This window comes from Xyrauchen texanus, chromosome 22, assembly GCF_025860055.1.
Source record: "Xyrauchen texanus isolate HMW12.3.18 chromosome 22, RBS_HiC_50CHRs, whole genome shotgun sequence".
Taxonomy (NCBI): Eukaryota; Metazoa; Chordata; class Actinopteri; order Cypriniformes; family Catostomidae; genus Xyrauchen; species Xyrauchen texanus.
The window spans coordinates 9842690-9860029 of record NC_068297.1 but is presented as its reverse complement, the minus strand read 5'-3'; the positions used below and the strand labels follow the sequence as shown (position 1 = coordinate 9860029).

Below are 17340 nucleotides of genomic sequence, written 5' to 3'. Positions count from 1 at the left end.
TAAAAAGTTATACTTTAAATGCACATGTGTAATAGCGCACTTCTTTTTTACATTTATTTCAATTTGTGGGATGCTGCAGTTTTACAAATTGTTATTTATTTTTCTTTGATATGGTGTAATATTCTATTATGTTGTTCAGACTGTATTCATTTTGAATGGTTAGATTTATATGCACTTTGTGTATATACAATAAAAAGTTATACTTTAAAAACAAATGTTTAATAGCATTCTTTTTCATAACAAACCAATGCATTATTAAATACATTGTGGTTAAGATAGAGTATGATTTCATTTCATAATTTAATTAGAATTATAGTCAAAATATCGCAAACTGTTTGATTTGAAAAAATACAAAACAAAGCCTGAATACCCATCAATATGACATAATATGCTGACATATCCATCTGTTTTCTTTCTTTTTGTGTCTTTATCTCTATCTGCCTCTCTTTATCTGCCTATATGGTGCCTAATGGTGCATAATCTCATTATTATTTGTTGGTGTAAAAATGCTGTTAAATAAGTGCCAGTATCATGTATGATTATTATTATTATTATTTTGGCTCCTGCAATGCGTATGGGGGCGTCCCATCCCTGTGCGTTGAGCCGACCAGATGAACCAGTTGTTTCCATTGCTGACGGTCTTGTGCCATCTGCTCTGCATCCTCCACAGCAACTCCATGTTGTTGGAGGTCGCCCGCAAGGACGTCAAGCCATCGGGTGCGGGGTCTACCTCGTGGTCGTCTCCAGCCTGCGACTCTCGGATCAAACTGGAGAATGGCTCTTGTCGGGTGGTCAGGAGGCAAACGGAGGACATGGCCAAGCCAGCGGGTGCGACGTTGCGCAGCCAGGCAAGATGCTCTGGGCTGGCACGTGCGGGATCTAAGCACTTGATTGGAAATCCGCTGGGGCCACCTGATCTTCTCAATGGTCCTGAGGGCCCTGCTATCAAAGCCATCTAATCTTGTAATCAGTGTCTTATTTAAGGGCCAAGTCTCCGAGCCATAAAGCAGGATGGAGAGTACTGCTGAGTTGTAAATCCGGAGCTTCGTCTTGCGTGAGATGGACTGGTGCCTCCAAAGTGGTTTCCAGAGAGACTGCAGAGCTGACGCAGCCAGGGCTCTTCTGCGGGTAATCTCTGGTTTTAGGTCCCCGTTGTCTGTCACTAAGGATCCCAGATACACAAAGTTGTTGACAGGCTCTACAATATCATTGCTAAACTGCAGGGAGGTTGGATGCGGTCCATCACCGACATACATAAACTTGGTTTTTGTCCAGTTCACCTGAAGGCCAAGCTTCTCAGCCTCTTCGCTGTATATGCCCAGAGCATCTCTCAACTGGCTGTAGGACGTGCTGAGCAGGATGGTGTCATCAGCGTACTCCAGGTCAGTCAGGTGGTAACTGCCGAAGGACACTCCGGGGACCCGCTCACAAACCCTAGACATCAGATGGTCAATGATGCAGTTGAAGAGGTCTGGAGCAGCCACGCAGCCCTGGCGAACGCCACTGGAGATGGGAAACCAGTCTGAGTCTCTGCCGTTAATACGGACACAGCTCTGAGCGTTGCTATAAAACAGCTTGAATAGTGCAACGATCTTGGGTGGTGCTCCAAGGGCGTGTAGGATACTCCACAGTGAAGTATGGCAAACGGTGTCAAAGGCAGCCTTCACCCATGTATGAACACGATCATATTAGTATTCAGTTAATTGTAAACAGTTAGATTCTTAACATTTGCACGGACATTGATATCAATACAATAAATGCAATTTTAATGCAATGTCAGCTTCTGACTTGATATTACAAATGTATCATTGCATTGTATATGACTACTAAATATTGGTTGTAATTGTTGTAACCTTTTATATATATATATATATATATATATATATATATATATATATATATATATATAATATACATATAAGTGACAAAACCTTAATAAATGTAAATGCTAGGACTATACATTTACCTACAAATCTTAACTCGTTCCACTACGTCATCAAGTTCATATATGCACCGATATACATTTTTAATGTCATTTAATTTCAGAAAGTAAAAATACTATAAGGGTCAACTCTTTTTAATATGTTGCAGTGTAATTACATGACTGGTCAGACAGAACATAATCATCTTTGGGAGAGCAGCCAAATAAACTGGAGTTTCTCACAGGAATGGCAGAATGAATTCGCTACCAAATATGTTCTAAATCCTAATCTTGCAAGCCACCGAATGGAACTGTATTGTATTTTGTTTATTTTGCCGTGAAACAGGAACAAACATCAAGAACATTAGAGCAGAAATTGAATAAAATGCAATTTACATTCGTTGAGACAGAGAAAGGCACACTTTGAGAATGAATTGAGAGCTGCAATTACTTTTAGAGAGAAAAAAGAAGAAAAGAGTGAGCTCTGGAGACAACATATTCTCTCACCAACCAAAAAACTAGAAAAAAATGCATTCCATTGAGCTGCTACTCAATTACATCTGAGAGTCACACACACACATCTGTGTGTGTGTGTGTGTGTGTGTGTGTGTGTGTGTGTGTGTGTGTGTGTGTATACATATACATATATTACTATTTTTACTGCACTCCAAGCACTGGAACTGTATTTCCATCAGGAATACAAAATTATTTATATATATTTAATTTATATATATATATTGTTATTATTATTTTTTTACTCCAAAAACTTCAGTTACGTTTGGATAAACATCACAAGTGCAGTTTAAATTGGTAGTTAGTCCTGTTGGCAAGATGGTCAGCCCCTCATTACCCCCTACTAATCCTGCCCGTTTAGCTCGGAGCTGAATGGCCTGTATGTGAATAACTAATTGTGGTGGCAGGCTGGAAGAATAGCCTTCCTCCTGTGTAATTGCCATTGTGTTTGTCCCAGGGGAGTGCTTTATTTGGGATGTTCATACTGCTGTCCTTGCTGATCAAAATGTCTTACAAGGTCTGCCCTAGAGCTGCTTGAAGTTGGGGACAGTTGCTCCTGCAGCTGTAACGCCGTATGCACTGTGCGTACCATGAGTGCTCCTACTGACCTGAGAAATATTTCTTCTCAGAATGAATGAATTCTGTGTCCCGTATTTTTGTTGGCTGTTCAAAAGGACTTGCGATGCCCAATTTGCGAATGAATAATTATTTTGGGTCGATTCTTTTCAATGAATTGGCCAAACGGGGCTTGCAAAATGATCTGAATCGATTTGAGATTCAGTACAATTAGTTCAGTGTGCTATCATTTGGAGCGGTTTCTCACACAGTAAAACCGTATCGGGATATTTACAAATCCAGCACTGGATACAGTGTAAATTTTCCTACAGTGAACTGAAATATTTTTATTTTTGAGAGGTATAACTTCAGCTTGTGCTGTGTCATGGGGCTGTTCAAACTGAACGTGTTTTTGCATCCGCTCATGCTTTTTTCAACTGTTTACCTTGTAAACATTCGCTAGATGGATGTAACTGCATAACTGTGTCACGTTTCACTATGTTTTAAGCATCTCTCATGGGAGCGCAGCATTTTTAGATGCTGTGTCAAGTTAAAAAGAACTTCTTCAACTGAGACACCTGAGATCTGCTCTATCCGTTGTGATGCGTTTTGCTTATTTTGCACGAAAACACGTCTGTCTGAATGATTACTAGAAGAAATGCTTTAGCCAATAATTACATGAATGCTTCTCATACTCAAGAAAATTAAAGTATGCTTATCTCAAAGGCACCAGAATAGAACGCTTTGGTGTTGTTTTTTGCAAATAAATAAATAAATAATTCTCAAGGGGGAGCATGCCCCTGGACCCCCCTAGATATGAGGTACATTCGGAAGATTTAGAAGTCTGAAACCAGACCCAGGCTCGACGGGACCCAAGAACCCGGCAGGTTTTCGGTCTGGTTCAGGTTTGTAATTAATGAAAAAATAAACAGGCCTACTGATCTTGTTTCATGCTCTCACTCACAGACATGCGCGAATGGACGAGTCAGGGTCTGTTCATTTTTGCGCACATCTGTTCCATTTTCCCATTGTTTAACAGGTCCCTTGCTGGACGAATGTCTTATACATTTGCACCGCGTCTCGCTTTATATTCAGCATCTCGCACATGATCTGCACTTTTTAAACATCATATCAAGTTAAAAATAACTTTTCAAAAACTCTTGAAACCTGTTTCATTCTTTTCGCTGCCTCTAGATTGTTTTAGTGCAGTTTTCACAAAGATTCAACAATCTAAACAAGTTCAGGCTGCACAGTGGGGACTGTTGCATTGTTTCATATTATTCCAGCTTGTTCTGCACCAGGTGAAGTTTCAGTAAATAAACAGTATGGCCATGTTTTTTTCCCCTTCTGCTGTAGTGTACTAAGGGGCTGCTGTGCCTTGTTAAAACAGTGTATGTTTACTGTTTCAGTACTGTTCCGAATGTTATATGCTTACATAAAATACAGCTATACAAGGAGAAGAAATGAGATAATAAGCGATTTCAGGTTTGGGTCGTGTTCGGGCTTAAAATTTGACTATATCGTTTGGGCTGGGTAGGGTATTTCACGGTCTCAGGTTCAGGTCAGTTCGAGTTTTATTTTAAGGCCCGTGCAGACCTCTTGGCAGATTTCTGTGTGTACCCTCAGATTAAATTCTGAAGGCGCACATGGTTGGGGACAGACAGAGAAATAAAGCTACACAGCCTGTCTGCAACACAAACTAGCATGACCAGTCCTCCTGTAGTCATTTGCTCTGGCCTGTCCAACAGAGTAAGAGAGGAAGTGGAATAGGAGGGGTAGAATGGGTTTGAGGGGAGAGTCTGAAAACCAAGAGGGCATAATGATGTAGTTTCAGAGACGGAGCAAGTTATTACATTTTGATGAAAAATTGCAAAGACAAATATTTTTCAGTCTATGGAATAATGTGCTCTGGTTAATCATTCACAAAAGACCAGGAATGTGTTTTGAGAAAGTAAATAGAGTTCCTTTGATGTCATGTTGACTAAAGTCTGTGTCCCTCTTTGGCTTCACACTTGTCAGTTTCATATACCTGGTCAAAAGAGAAAGAGACAAAAAAAGAAAATAAGTTGTGAAGAGGTGTGCATGCTTCAGTCTGGGCCCTTATTTCTGAAGTGCTCTTCAGTGCCCAATGTTGAGCCTCAGGCATTGTGACAGTGGCATACACTCAGCTAAAAGAATGAACTTAAACTTCTGATTGGCTCTTGCCTTTTTGTTTAGCGGAAAGCTGTAGAAAGTTGACTTGTCCTGATTCCGGACTCTAAAGAGAATCCCCGTTAGTGTGCTGATATAAAGAATTTAATAGTTACTGTCTTAACCTCCCATTGTAAATGTGGCACCGTCAATCCGCTAGGGCAGACCGAATATACTAACCCAGTTGATGTTATTAACAATTGCAACCCTCGTAAACATGCACCGAAACCACCATGCTTAAATACGTTCTTGGTGGAAATGTAAAGATGTGGCGTTTTAATGCCATTTAGATGTTTCTCCTTGTGCTCTCGCACTCTGGCCAGCCGCAGCAAAATCAAATCATAAACTTGTCATATTTTGTAGGGCGTTTCAGTATTAATGATTGAAATGTCTCAGGCGTATTGTCTTAATGCAGAACAAATTCACTTCAAGGTTTGTTTGTTTAGCCCCGGGTTAGCTTTTGTTTTGATTATCATATGAAAACTGAACAGTGTCTGTTGGCACTTATCAGCATTTGGCCACAAGAAAGTGGTGTCACATTTGCTAAGTCAGCTTGCTATTTATTGTATCTCTAGGGCTTTTTTCCAAAATAGAAAAGTACATTCACCTTGTCTTTCTACAAGCTCTCCAGAAATGTTAGCCTTTTTTTCACCCAGTGAAGCATTCACAGCAAAAACAATTAGTTCTGTGAAGTAATCAGTAATTTATTGTTTCCACATAATCCAGTGCTTTTGTGTATTGTTGTATAAGTAGTACAATAAATATGTTGGGGGAAATTATAATGAACAGCCCTCTTGTTATATGGCTACATTCACGGGAACTGGACACTGTACCATAAATAGTCTGCCATATGAATGCACACAATGATTGACTGGCAGAAAGTCTTCTGATTGGCTAAACAAAGGATCAAATTTAGGGCTGTTACAGAGACAAGTATGATATTTCAAGGGCACCTTTTTAAGTAATATCTGACAGGTAATAGGGACGTTTTCTGCATGTCATTTTAGAAAAAGCACTAATGTAAGTAGAAAGCTTGCTTTCCTTTGCGAAACATAGCCATTGTATCTTAACGATTTTGCAGTAGTATATACAGGGTTCTCACTGTCATGGAAAATCTGGAAATGTCAGGGAATTTGAACATTTATGTTTATCTAGGCCTGGAAAAGTCATTGAAATTAGGAAGAAAAAGTTGTGAAAAGTAATTGAAATTTCTATAATGAATATGTATTTTTCTTGTTAATCTCTGCTCTGAAATATTTTATAGATAGATATTGCACTTTTTAGAGTAAAACCTGCTCACAAGCCATTCTGATGTCCAATTTGTCAGTGAATTGAACTGGTTGGAACAGTTAACAAATCAGTCTAAAATATTCACTTGCAAATCGGTCTGAATCAAAAAAATAATAATTTTGTTTTTTTAAATTGTATCACAAATTCCTGGAAAGGTTATAAAAAGTTATGAGAAAAATGTATCTTATTAAGAACCTTGTGTATAGTAGTTTTAGTTTAATTGCAGTATTGTTGTTTTAGTGCCAGGATATCAAATTAACGTTTTCATCCATCAGACACTGTGGCAGGTATATGGCCATGGTGAATGGTATACATATATATAGTGTGTAAACTCAGCAAAAAAGAAACGCACTCTCACTCTAAACTGCTTTTATTTTCAGCAAACTTAATATGTGTATATATTTGTATGGACATAAAAATAAAAAAATTCAACAACTAGACATAGACTGAACAAGTTTCACTGACATGTGACTAACAGAAATGGAATAATGTGTCCCTGAACACAGTAACAGCCTGTATCTGGTGTGGACACCAGCTGCATTAAGTACTGCTGTGCATCTCCTCCTCATGGACTACACCAGATTTGCCAGTTCTTGCTGTGAGATGTTACCCCACTCTTCCACCAAGTCACTTGCAAGTTCCCAGACATTTCTGGGGGGAATGGCCATAGCCCTCACCCTCCGATCCAACAGATTCCCAGACATGCTTAATGGGACTGAGATCCGGGCTCTTTGCTGGCCGTGGCAGAACACTGACATTCCTGCCACTGTGAGGACTATCAGCTGTCCTTCTTGCCTCCATGTAGCACTGTCTTAGGTGTCTCATAGTACAGACATTGCAATTTATTGCCCTGGCCACATGTGCTATCCTCATGCCTCCATGCAGCATGCCTAAGGCACGTTTGCACAGATGAGCAGGGATCATGGGCATCTTTCTTTTGGTGTTTTTCAGAGTCAGTAGAAAGGTCTCTTTAGTGTCATAAGTTTTTATAACTGTTTAATTGCTTACAGTCTGTAAGCTGTTAGTGTTTTAATGACCGTTCAACAGGTGCATGTTCATTAATTGTGTATGGTTCATTGAACAAGCATGGAAAACATTGTTTAAACCCTTTACAATAAAGATTTGCAAAGATCTTTAAAATACAGTGTCCTGAAAAAGGTACTTTTTTTTTTTTTTTTTGCTGAGTGTATATATATATATTTATATATAATGTATGTATGTATGTATTACATCACCAACTGCCAATACAACTAAGCAGCAAAGCAGGTCAGGATGTCAAATTCCAAAACACTCCCTTATAATTCTCATCAGGCAATAGCAACATCCAACTGGTTACATGTTATACAAAATAAGTCAATGCAAATTTCCTGAAATAGTGTTCACAGAAATCATCTCAATTTCTTGGCAGGATAAAAAGTCTTGTCATTCAGTACATTCCAGCAGCAAAATTATTTTAATAACTGATTGCCGTGCTACGACTTGAGGTTGAAAAACATGTGCAAGCTCCATTTTCCTGTCCATTTATCCGCTAATCCTTAAATCTCTATCTCTAAAAATTTTGAGGATTAGGTGCTAAAATAAGTGGATTTAAGGTTGCTATCGCTTGGATGGGATTTACAGGCGCCTGCAGCAGCGAGCAGAAGTGAGGGGCTCGCATAAATATATAGGACACAGAACACTTGGTCTATGACCTTAAGTGCTGCTCCAACAACCAACCTATATGCCCTCTGCAACTCTCTGCTTATATATCCCACCACTTGCGCCAACAATAAGACAGAAAAACACATGCTCCATCCATGTGAATGTATTCTTTTTAAGGAGAGACTGACTGGATTGTCTTTGCTGGTTGTCCTCCAAGACTGACTATGGGCATATTCCATTGCGGATTGTGCCCGGGATTGGAAAGCCCATTGAAAAACTGCCACCCCTTATTTGTAGATTTTCTGACACACTTTTGCCAACACAAATAATCATGACTCTTGTTTTCAATGACAGGAAATCATTGTGGCTTGTAGAAGCAATTCTGCCTGGCCTTTCAGCATACGTTTTTTAAACTTTATGGGTTTCATTAACTTGAAAAGCAACGCTTTGTCATCTGGCACGTTATAATTCACAGTTATATGCAACTTTTATGTATCTGATGATGTATTATGCCTTTCAGCAGCCAGGCCCCCATCCCTTGGCTTTCACTTTCTTCTTTTGAAGTAAGTCTGCACTTCAAAGTTCAACTACAAGGCATCTATCCACTTTAAAGATGAGGGGTAATCATGAGATTAATCACCGCAATGCTTTGTTCATACGCTATTGTCCCTTGACTCTTGGTGGATATGGTGAACTACGAAAGAGCGTCAATCCCGCTCTGTGGATGTGATTTGGACAAAATCAGACACAGACAGATGATGCTTCTACACTTACACCAAAGCGGTGCATATGTGAAGCAGCAGCGTAATTACAACAGCAGGCTTTAGATGTGCGCCAGATGACAACGTATTTACTGTGTAATGGAGCTGCAGCCCTATAAAGAGAATAAAGTGAATTCTAGGTACCTACATTGAGTACTGAATATAAATTATAAATGGGTATCATGAATGTGTCATTGAGAACTATTACAATCTTGACAGTCATGAAATCCCAAATGATGCTTAAACCACCTGGATTTAGTCAGATTTATGGAATATAAACAAATTGTGTACATGTAACGGCTTGTGAAACTTGCATTAAGCCCAACAGACTTCTTTTTTGAAACAACGGGTGAGTAGTTCATTGCTATATTTTGTGCTACTACATAAAAGCCTATTTTTTCCAAGCAGTTGTGTTGATAAAGAGGTTTATAGTGCACATATATTGCATTTTCAAAGAATTTTTTGCTGAGTTCATAGAGTTTAGCATGCAAAAATAGTGCTGATCTCAAAGTGAAATCGGAAACAGTAGGTTGAATGTTATTTAGCTAAAACTGGTCTGTGCTTACCGAAATGTGATACACCTGTGCTCCTGTGCTTACAGCGGTAAGTGTTGTTGGGCATATGTGCACGTGTGAGCTCCATTCTCTGGTTGTAATATCCACGAAGAGTTGCCAAAAGCAAGTTGTGAAGTGAGTTGTTATATGCTGTAATACAGTGAAGAGGAATTCATATTCATTTATAATCTGTACCCCAAACGAAACCCTTGACCTAAACCTAATCATCAGTGGAGGAAGAGTGAAAAATGCAACCCCGCCAACCCATCGTGCTTGTCACTGATTATGTGAATGTAATAACGTCCTTGTTTCAATGTGGGATCCTAACATGGGTCTTCCACGCTGTTGACGCACTTCCGGCCACAAGGGATGGTAAACACGCAGGAGCCAATGCAAAAATGTCTGATTGGAGATGCCGCTTGTCGGTGAGTCAGCATAATGTGGTCGATCCTAGGGTACTGGAACTCTCGGACCCAACACTACCGCTAAGCAACAACATGCAATTCACACACCCTTTAAAAAAATCCGAGCTGCTTGTGTGCAGTGTATGCAGTGTAAAACAGGCCTCAGACAGAAATTGAGACAGTCCTGATTAGTCTTGCCTCTCTTTATCGATGCTTGTTGAGAATGTGGTCATGTCCTAATGGCCCTCCCTCTGGGAATTTTGGTTAGCAGCCAGAAAAGGTCCAGGACTGCACATAACTAACTGTGGCAAGTGGAGTCACTACTCATCAAATCAGTCAGCATTGAGATTGATAGTCCGTTCCCACAGCCAAATGCTTTGAGGAAAAATGCACTTTTTTCCTTAGTAAGAAAAAAGGAAATGGACGTCAAACTAACAATGCAACAGTCCTTCTGCATTTTCACGAGTGCTACAAATTCTATTTCATTCCTGTGAGGAGTCAAAATCACTATGTTATAGGATTAACTGCTTAGTGCTCTTTGCTCTGCAGCTTTCTGTATCAAGGCACTGAGGAAATGGGTCAATCTGATGAAGCAAACAAGACTGGGGTCCACAGGGATATTTTGGAAAATGTGGGACAGCTTTCAACTGATCTGAGTAAATGCCTGTAAAGCTAAACAATGCATCTCAATGAATTTCATAAGTCTTAAATTGTACACTCCAACTGAAAAAACAAATAACAAAACAAATACAAAACTGCCGTTCAGTCTCTTCAAGTATACCTGTTTGCAGCTTGCTGAACGTCCAGGTCCTTCAGTCTCTATCGCGCACATGCTGGGTCTCAGACCCTGTTTCTAACTTGTATTAAGATGCGGTATTCTGATCACATGTGGTCATGTGAGACACATTGCTGTTTACACCTGGTCGCTTAAATACTTCTCATGTGACCATTTGTGATCGGATTTGGAGGGGAGTGTCTCTGTTTCATGATGACACACATCAATCACTTTGTCAGAAAAGACAAAGAAAGCATGAAAAAACTGTGTGCCATTTCCCCTAGATGCATTTTGTGCATAATTGTTTTTTTTTTGTTGTTGTTTTTTTTTGTAGATGTTTGTGCATCTCATCTGTCTCGCTGCATGTTGATATCATACACACTGAAGAAGATCCATGAAGTTCTCATGCTTGTGTTTTTATCTATTTTTTTAAAATTCCGATTGGACAAAAACTTCCTTTTAAACTGCTTGTAACCGGCGAAGTTTAAGCTCTTGTTTTAGCGCAGCAGTTGATTGAAAGGTGAGGGGTGGTGCTTTGCTGCTGCTGGGACGCATACAGGACGGATTAGCGTTTACACTTCAAATGTGATGGGATCAAATTACATACTATCTACTGTTGCTGAAATTAACAGCTATGTTTTGAGCATGCACTGTGGCAGGAAGAATTTACTTAGATTTTTTACTATTTACTGGTTTATTTTGACATTGCTTTTGTTGTAGTCTAAGTTACTTGTATTTTAATGTTCAGCTTTTACTTTTTACATAAAAGTATGTTTGTTAATTGTTTCCATTGTTGCGTTTTTAATGCCGAGAGTTGATTTCTGTGTCTTGACAACAACTCGAGTTATGCTGTAAGTTCATCAAAAACATCAAACACTCAGTTTGCTGAAAATCAATTTAGCTGAAATTTCCTTTACCGTGTTTGCTTTTATGTTTGTATGTGTAATGCAACACTATTGTCAAATTTAGTGCCATTTGCAAGGTAGGATCAGATATTCAGTCTGACCTTATGTTTTGTCTTTCAAGTAGCACAGTGAAACAACTTGTGTTGTGTTTAAACACAAATTGACTGGCTGGAAGAACATATTATAATAATAAAGAAGGTTCAAGGTGCCAGCTAAAAAGAACACTAATCACTGTAATGGTGACTTCAAACAAAACACAACTATTGATAACAAAACAACATCACTAATTAAAAAACTAAGACTTATATAAAGTCTAAATAAAAACTTTTGTACATGTTTTTTTTTTTTTTTTGTCCAAATGCATTGCCAAAGCATACATACTTTTTCAAGTGCAAAGGCTCATGGGCATTCACCATTATAACCCAAAATGCAGTGCTATACTGTTATTTTACTGTGTACAGGTTGTTGCTGTTTTTTCCCATAAAAAAAATACACTTTTAAATTCTGTCAAAATTGTACATTTAATATGTGCCTTGCTTCAAAGGTTGATTTTTTAATTTGGCTTCTCATTAGACAGAAGTGAAGGCTGATGTGAGATGATAAAGAACAGAGGTGTTGGTCAGAAACATCATGAACACTAACCATGTGCCACATACTAAAATTTCAAATTTTACTATAGCTTTTCATCAGGATTATTTTTTACAGTGTACATAAGACATTGATCTCTTGTTGGAATACACCTATTTTGCAAATTTTAATAAAATCCTATTTTTCATGACATGTGCTCTTTAATATATTTTGCTTCTTAACATTGAGCTTGATTCCCATCTTTCTAGTAGATATTGGAGGACCACCGAAGACATGTGTTTGGCATTGAGACTGCTCTACACCTGTCCTGGCTGTTGCAGCAGCTTGTTGTGGGCCTCTGGCTGCTGGGGGGTCATCATGGGTCTCTGCAGGCCCTAGACATGTCTCTTGGCTCCTGGCCGTCTAAGGATAGATTAGCCCTAGGGTAAAGTACAGCCAGAAACAAACAGGTTGGTGCCAAACATGGAAGCCATGTTCTATGAGACCATCAGGGGCCACTATAGATTATTATCAGATTGTAAACCAGAGAAGTTTTGTTCATTAGTATTTGTATACTATAGTATTATGATGTAATTCTAAAGGCACTAGAGACTTTGATTTTTGGATTAGTTAATGTTGAAATTCTGTGGATCAAACGTCCTTTTGAATATGTGTGCACTTGCTCAATGGGGTTATTTCAGGGAATGTTGAAATTTCATGTTTTCACTCAACTTCAGGTCTCAGATGTATTGAATTTAGTATTCTGAAGCCTGTATTGTTGCAGAAGTGCCCCTGTATTACAGAATGTTAGCTGGTAGACAACAGGGTTGGTGTTTTCTGCCTCTGTGCACGTGTTCCTTAACATATCCTCTTCCTTTAGAGCCTAAAATGTAATACTTTCTCCCCATTATTCTCTCTTACAAACATGTTTTTGGCCTGCATTGTATTTCCCTAGATTGCCCTTATCTGCCACTCACCATTTGTTTATAGGGATAGTTTACCGAGAAATTAATCATTTACTCATTCTTGTGTTTTTCTAACCCATATGATTTATTTTTTCCATTTAACACAGAGGAGATGCTATGCAAAAAAAATTTTTTTTTTTCTGTGCGATAAAAGTGAATGTGATTGAGGCATAACATCTGTTGTGTTCCATGGAAAAAAGAAAGAAATATGTGTTTTGGAACTAAATAAAGAGTGGGTAAATTATGAAAATTTTTTGGAAGAGTGATCCCTATTACTGATCTAGTGCCCTCTTTGTGTTGAATATACAGCTCTACTCAAACTCAAAACAGTGAAGGAATTTAAAAAGGTGTCTCAGATTGTCAGTTATGTCCACCTGCTGTGACATCCACCTCACCTGCACTTCACACCACAGCCCTGGAGAACAGAGAGCAAAAAATACTACATCTCTGCAACACTGCAAATCCAAATATCAACCCATATGTAGTGTAACTAATATCATGCTTTAACATTTTTTAACAGATTGGCAAATTATCTTTATTCATCACCACAAGTTCATGTCAAGTGTCAAATCTTTCAAGGACAAGTCTACATCAAATTAAAATATCACACTGATCTCAGTGAAAACGGAAACAGTAGGTTGAAAGTTCTTTAGCTAAAATTGGTCCGTGCTTACCAAAATTCAAAGCATGAGTTGTGAAGCGAGTTGTTTTCAGCTGTACAGGCTGTAATTTGGTGAAGTAGAATGCATATTTTAAAATCTCAGCCCTTTAACTCATCCCCCAAACCTAAACATGACCATCAGAGTGATAAAAATGTAATGATAGAGGAGAAAATACAACCTCAGAATTGCATTCATCACTGATTATGCAAATGCAATTACTTCTTGGTTTCAATGCGGGATCTGAACCCGGGTCTTCCAAGCTGTGTATGAAACACACTTCCGGTAGCACAACAGGGAAAGATGAACATGCCTTAGCCCTTTCAAAAATGTCTAGGATAGGAGAGGAGTCTGCAAAATGTGTCTGATCCTAGGGTACTGGAACTCTCAGAAACAACATGCCGACTTCCTGTGTGATCATGTTGAAAATAGAGGCTCCATATTGTTTTCTACATTTGTCCGAAGAGCTACAGAGTTCATGACAGAGTCCATTGTCTAAACGGAGTTGTGATATTTAGTGAGAATATTTTTCCTCATAAACCTTTAGGAGCTGTACAGGCCTAGCTTTTTGTGTCCATCCGTGCTGTTATTTCATTGTTTTTCTATGTAAACATGTGTAGATGGTTGTCTTTCACCATTGTCCAGCTTCTCAAGGAGAAGCATTTTAAGACGCCTTGTGAGTTATTTGTATAAATGCACGTCAAGACACTTGCAGTCTGTTACATTTGTTACATTGTGTCAAGCATATTTTAATGCAAGAACACTTTAAGTAGAATGGCCCCTAAGAGTGTTGTTCAAAATTCTCTAATTTGTACTGTAATTCTCAATGTAATTTCATACTAATTTGAGTCAAATTTGAGTCTCAAATCAGTGGTGGTTTAAACCTGCAATCTCTTGGTTGCTAACTAAGATTTTTACATTTTACGTTTATTAATTTGGTAGATGCTTTTGTTCAAAGTGACTTACACGTGTGTAACGGTTACCCTGTCTTGTCTCACTGTTGCCCTTTGTTTGTAATTTTGTAACTTTTGTTATTCCTTAGTTTTCAATTTTGTCACCCTTGTACCTCCATAGTCTTCCTGTCAGCCCTCGTGTTCACTGTTCATTGTTTTCACCTGCCCTCGTTAAGTTTGCCATTTGCTTCCCTCGTTATCTTGTTTGGTGTTCTGTTTGTTCATTGGCCCCTTAGTTCTATGTTCATGTATATATATCCTGGTTTTTGGTTTAGTCCCTGTCTTTTGTTGATTGTTTGTGAATGTGGTTGTATGTAGATGATGTTCGTTCCCATGCCTGTGTTCCCAGTTCCAGTGTTTTGTTTTCATTTTTGCCCATCGTGGTAGTTTTGTTTGTTCATCTCTGTTTGTTTCCATTCATTTAAATAAAGTTAACTGCACTTGGATCCTCAACCTTTGTCAGCCTCAATCGTCACAACGTGAGAATGAGTAATTATTAAAACAATTAGTCTGTGAATTCATGCAACATATTTAGTTTGGAGTCTTGGTTGTTCAATCTAAAAACAGCCAAAAAGGGTGTGTGTGTGTGTGTGTGTGTGTGTGTGTGTGTGTATATATAATATATATTACATAAGTTTAATTGACTCAACTTTAGACATTGGTAGACTTTATAGATGTAGGCTGGCCTCTTATATGAGGCGCACTAAGCATTGTGAATGAAGCTCATTCGAGTGGGGAACACAACTTTAGAGCGCTTGTCTCCCTTATGTTTTTTGCATTGTCTATTAGAACATTTTGTTTTTGGTGTTTGCTCCACAGCATACAGGCTCATGCTTTTCAAGAACAAATTGACCATAAGTGGGGTTGTTAATTGCTATTTAAATCACTAAGCGGCTGGTCACTGGCATTAATAGTTTCTGCTGTAAATGTCCACTCTTGTGAAACCTCAGCTGATAAACTAGAGCATATTTTGTGTGCATTTTTACTGTATGTAAAAGTGTTTCTATCTTCATTGTTGGTGTATTATCTTTTCCACTGTTGTTCATATTTCCCATTGTATCTGTTAAGAAAGTGTGGCTGTTTAGCATGTGCCACAGAGACATCAACAAAATTTCATCTTATGTTTTGAGTCCGGCAGGGGGAGGAAGGGAGGTCTTCATGCCTGATTACTAATAAAAATTTGCCGGGTGGATCAACTCAGGGGGTTGATGTTGCTGAAGTGACAGAGCCAAAATAGCTAATCTTCACAGTCACAGTTTCAAGCACTTAGTTTTTCAGTTGTCTGTAAAATAAGCTACTCCATTTCCCTGCACCCATTCTCAGTCTCTCTATCATACATGCCCACACACATTCTTCCCGTCACTCTGACCCCTAATGCTGAATATTTTTAAGTTTATTTAGATGGGTGTACACTTAGTAAGGTAAGAGATCAACTATCTCTGATGTTGTCCAGTCAACTTTACACACACTATCAGTCAAAAGATTTGACTTTTGTTAAGTTTTTCTACTCATTCTTTTATTCTTTAGTACTACTATCCACATGTTAGAATAATAGTAAAGTTACGAGAAATAACACAGATGGAAGCTGGAATGCTTCTTAAAATTAAAAATCTTATATTTTTGGTTCTTCCAAACTTTGCCACACTTTGTGTAGATTACAGCTCTGCATACACTCGGCATACTTTCAACCAGCTTCATGAGTTATCTGGGTTGTTAAATTGTAAATGATTTAATGTATATTTGGAAATTGTTGGAGGCTTTTCCTTCACTATCTGATCCAACTCATACACTAATATGGGTTTGTTAAGAAATAGTCTACAAAGTTAATACCATGTGTCACACCCACAGACCATGCATTTTAAGTCTAGGCCTTCAATGCAATTCATGCCATTAGAAAACACAATTTCAATGAATAAAACACTGTATGCCTATCATACATTACGTGGCAGTCAGCTAATAATACCAATTGACATTTTAAAAACACGTCCACGCATGAAAGACAGAACTAAGTAGGTCTAATACCAAGAAAATGCTATCTAATAATGTTTGCGATTTAAATGTTGCAATAAATTTTGTTTCGTAAGGTTGCACAGTTACTTTTCAAAACTTGATCTGACACTGAATGCTCCAGCAGCCAAATCTTCCATCTCTGAACTGCAGAAGCCGCGTCGCCGTTCGAGGGGCATCTAGCAAGCTTGGACAGCGCTCGAAGAAGCCGGCCGTCTTCGCCACCTTCAGCCGTCCTGCGAGCTACGCCATCCGGCGACGTATCCTTTTTAGAGCAAGCTAGTTCCTCAGCGAACTTCACAAAAAGAGCAACGAGCGTCTTTTTAAAGATGCCTCGCACCACCTGCGCCTCATGCCGCGCCCCTCTCAGCGCCGGAGACCGCCACCTCATATGCGCTCTCTGCCTGGGACTGGAACATGCAGAGCTCGCCCTCGCTGACGGCGGATGCGACCTCTGCGTGGAGCTTCCGATGTCGACCCTGCGGGCTCGACTCGAAGCACTCAAAACCGAAGCCGCCGCGCTGCCTTTTCGTTTCGCCGCACATAAAGAAGCGCCGCTCCCAAAGGCTGCCGGAACCGGTGTTAGAAGCGACTACCTCGCCGGAGCCTCTCCCTCGAACCTCGCTTTCACCCTCCCCGCCCCCCCGGGACACGCAGTTGCCGCCGAGCGGCCGCACTGT

General features: G+C 39.2%; 1 pseudogene; it reads left to right on the top strand.

Annotated features, from left to right (window-relative positions):
• Window positions 1–17340, top strand: part of LOC127662314 (aarF domain-containing protein kinase 1-like) — a 101085-nt pseudogene that overhangs the window by 75020 nt on the left and 8725 nt on the right.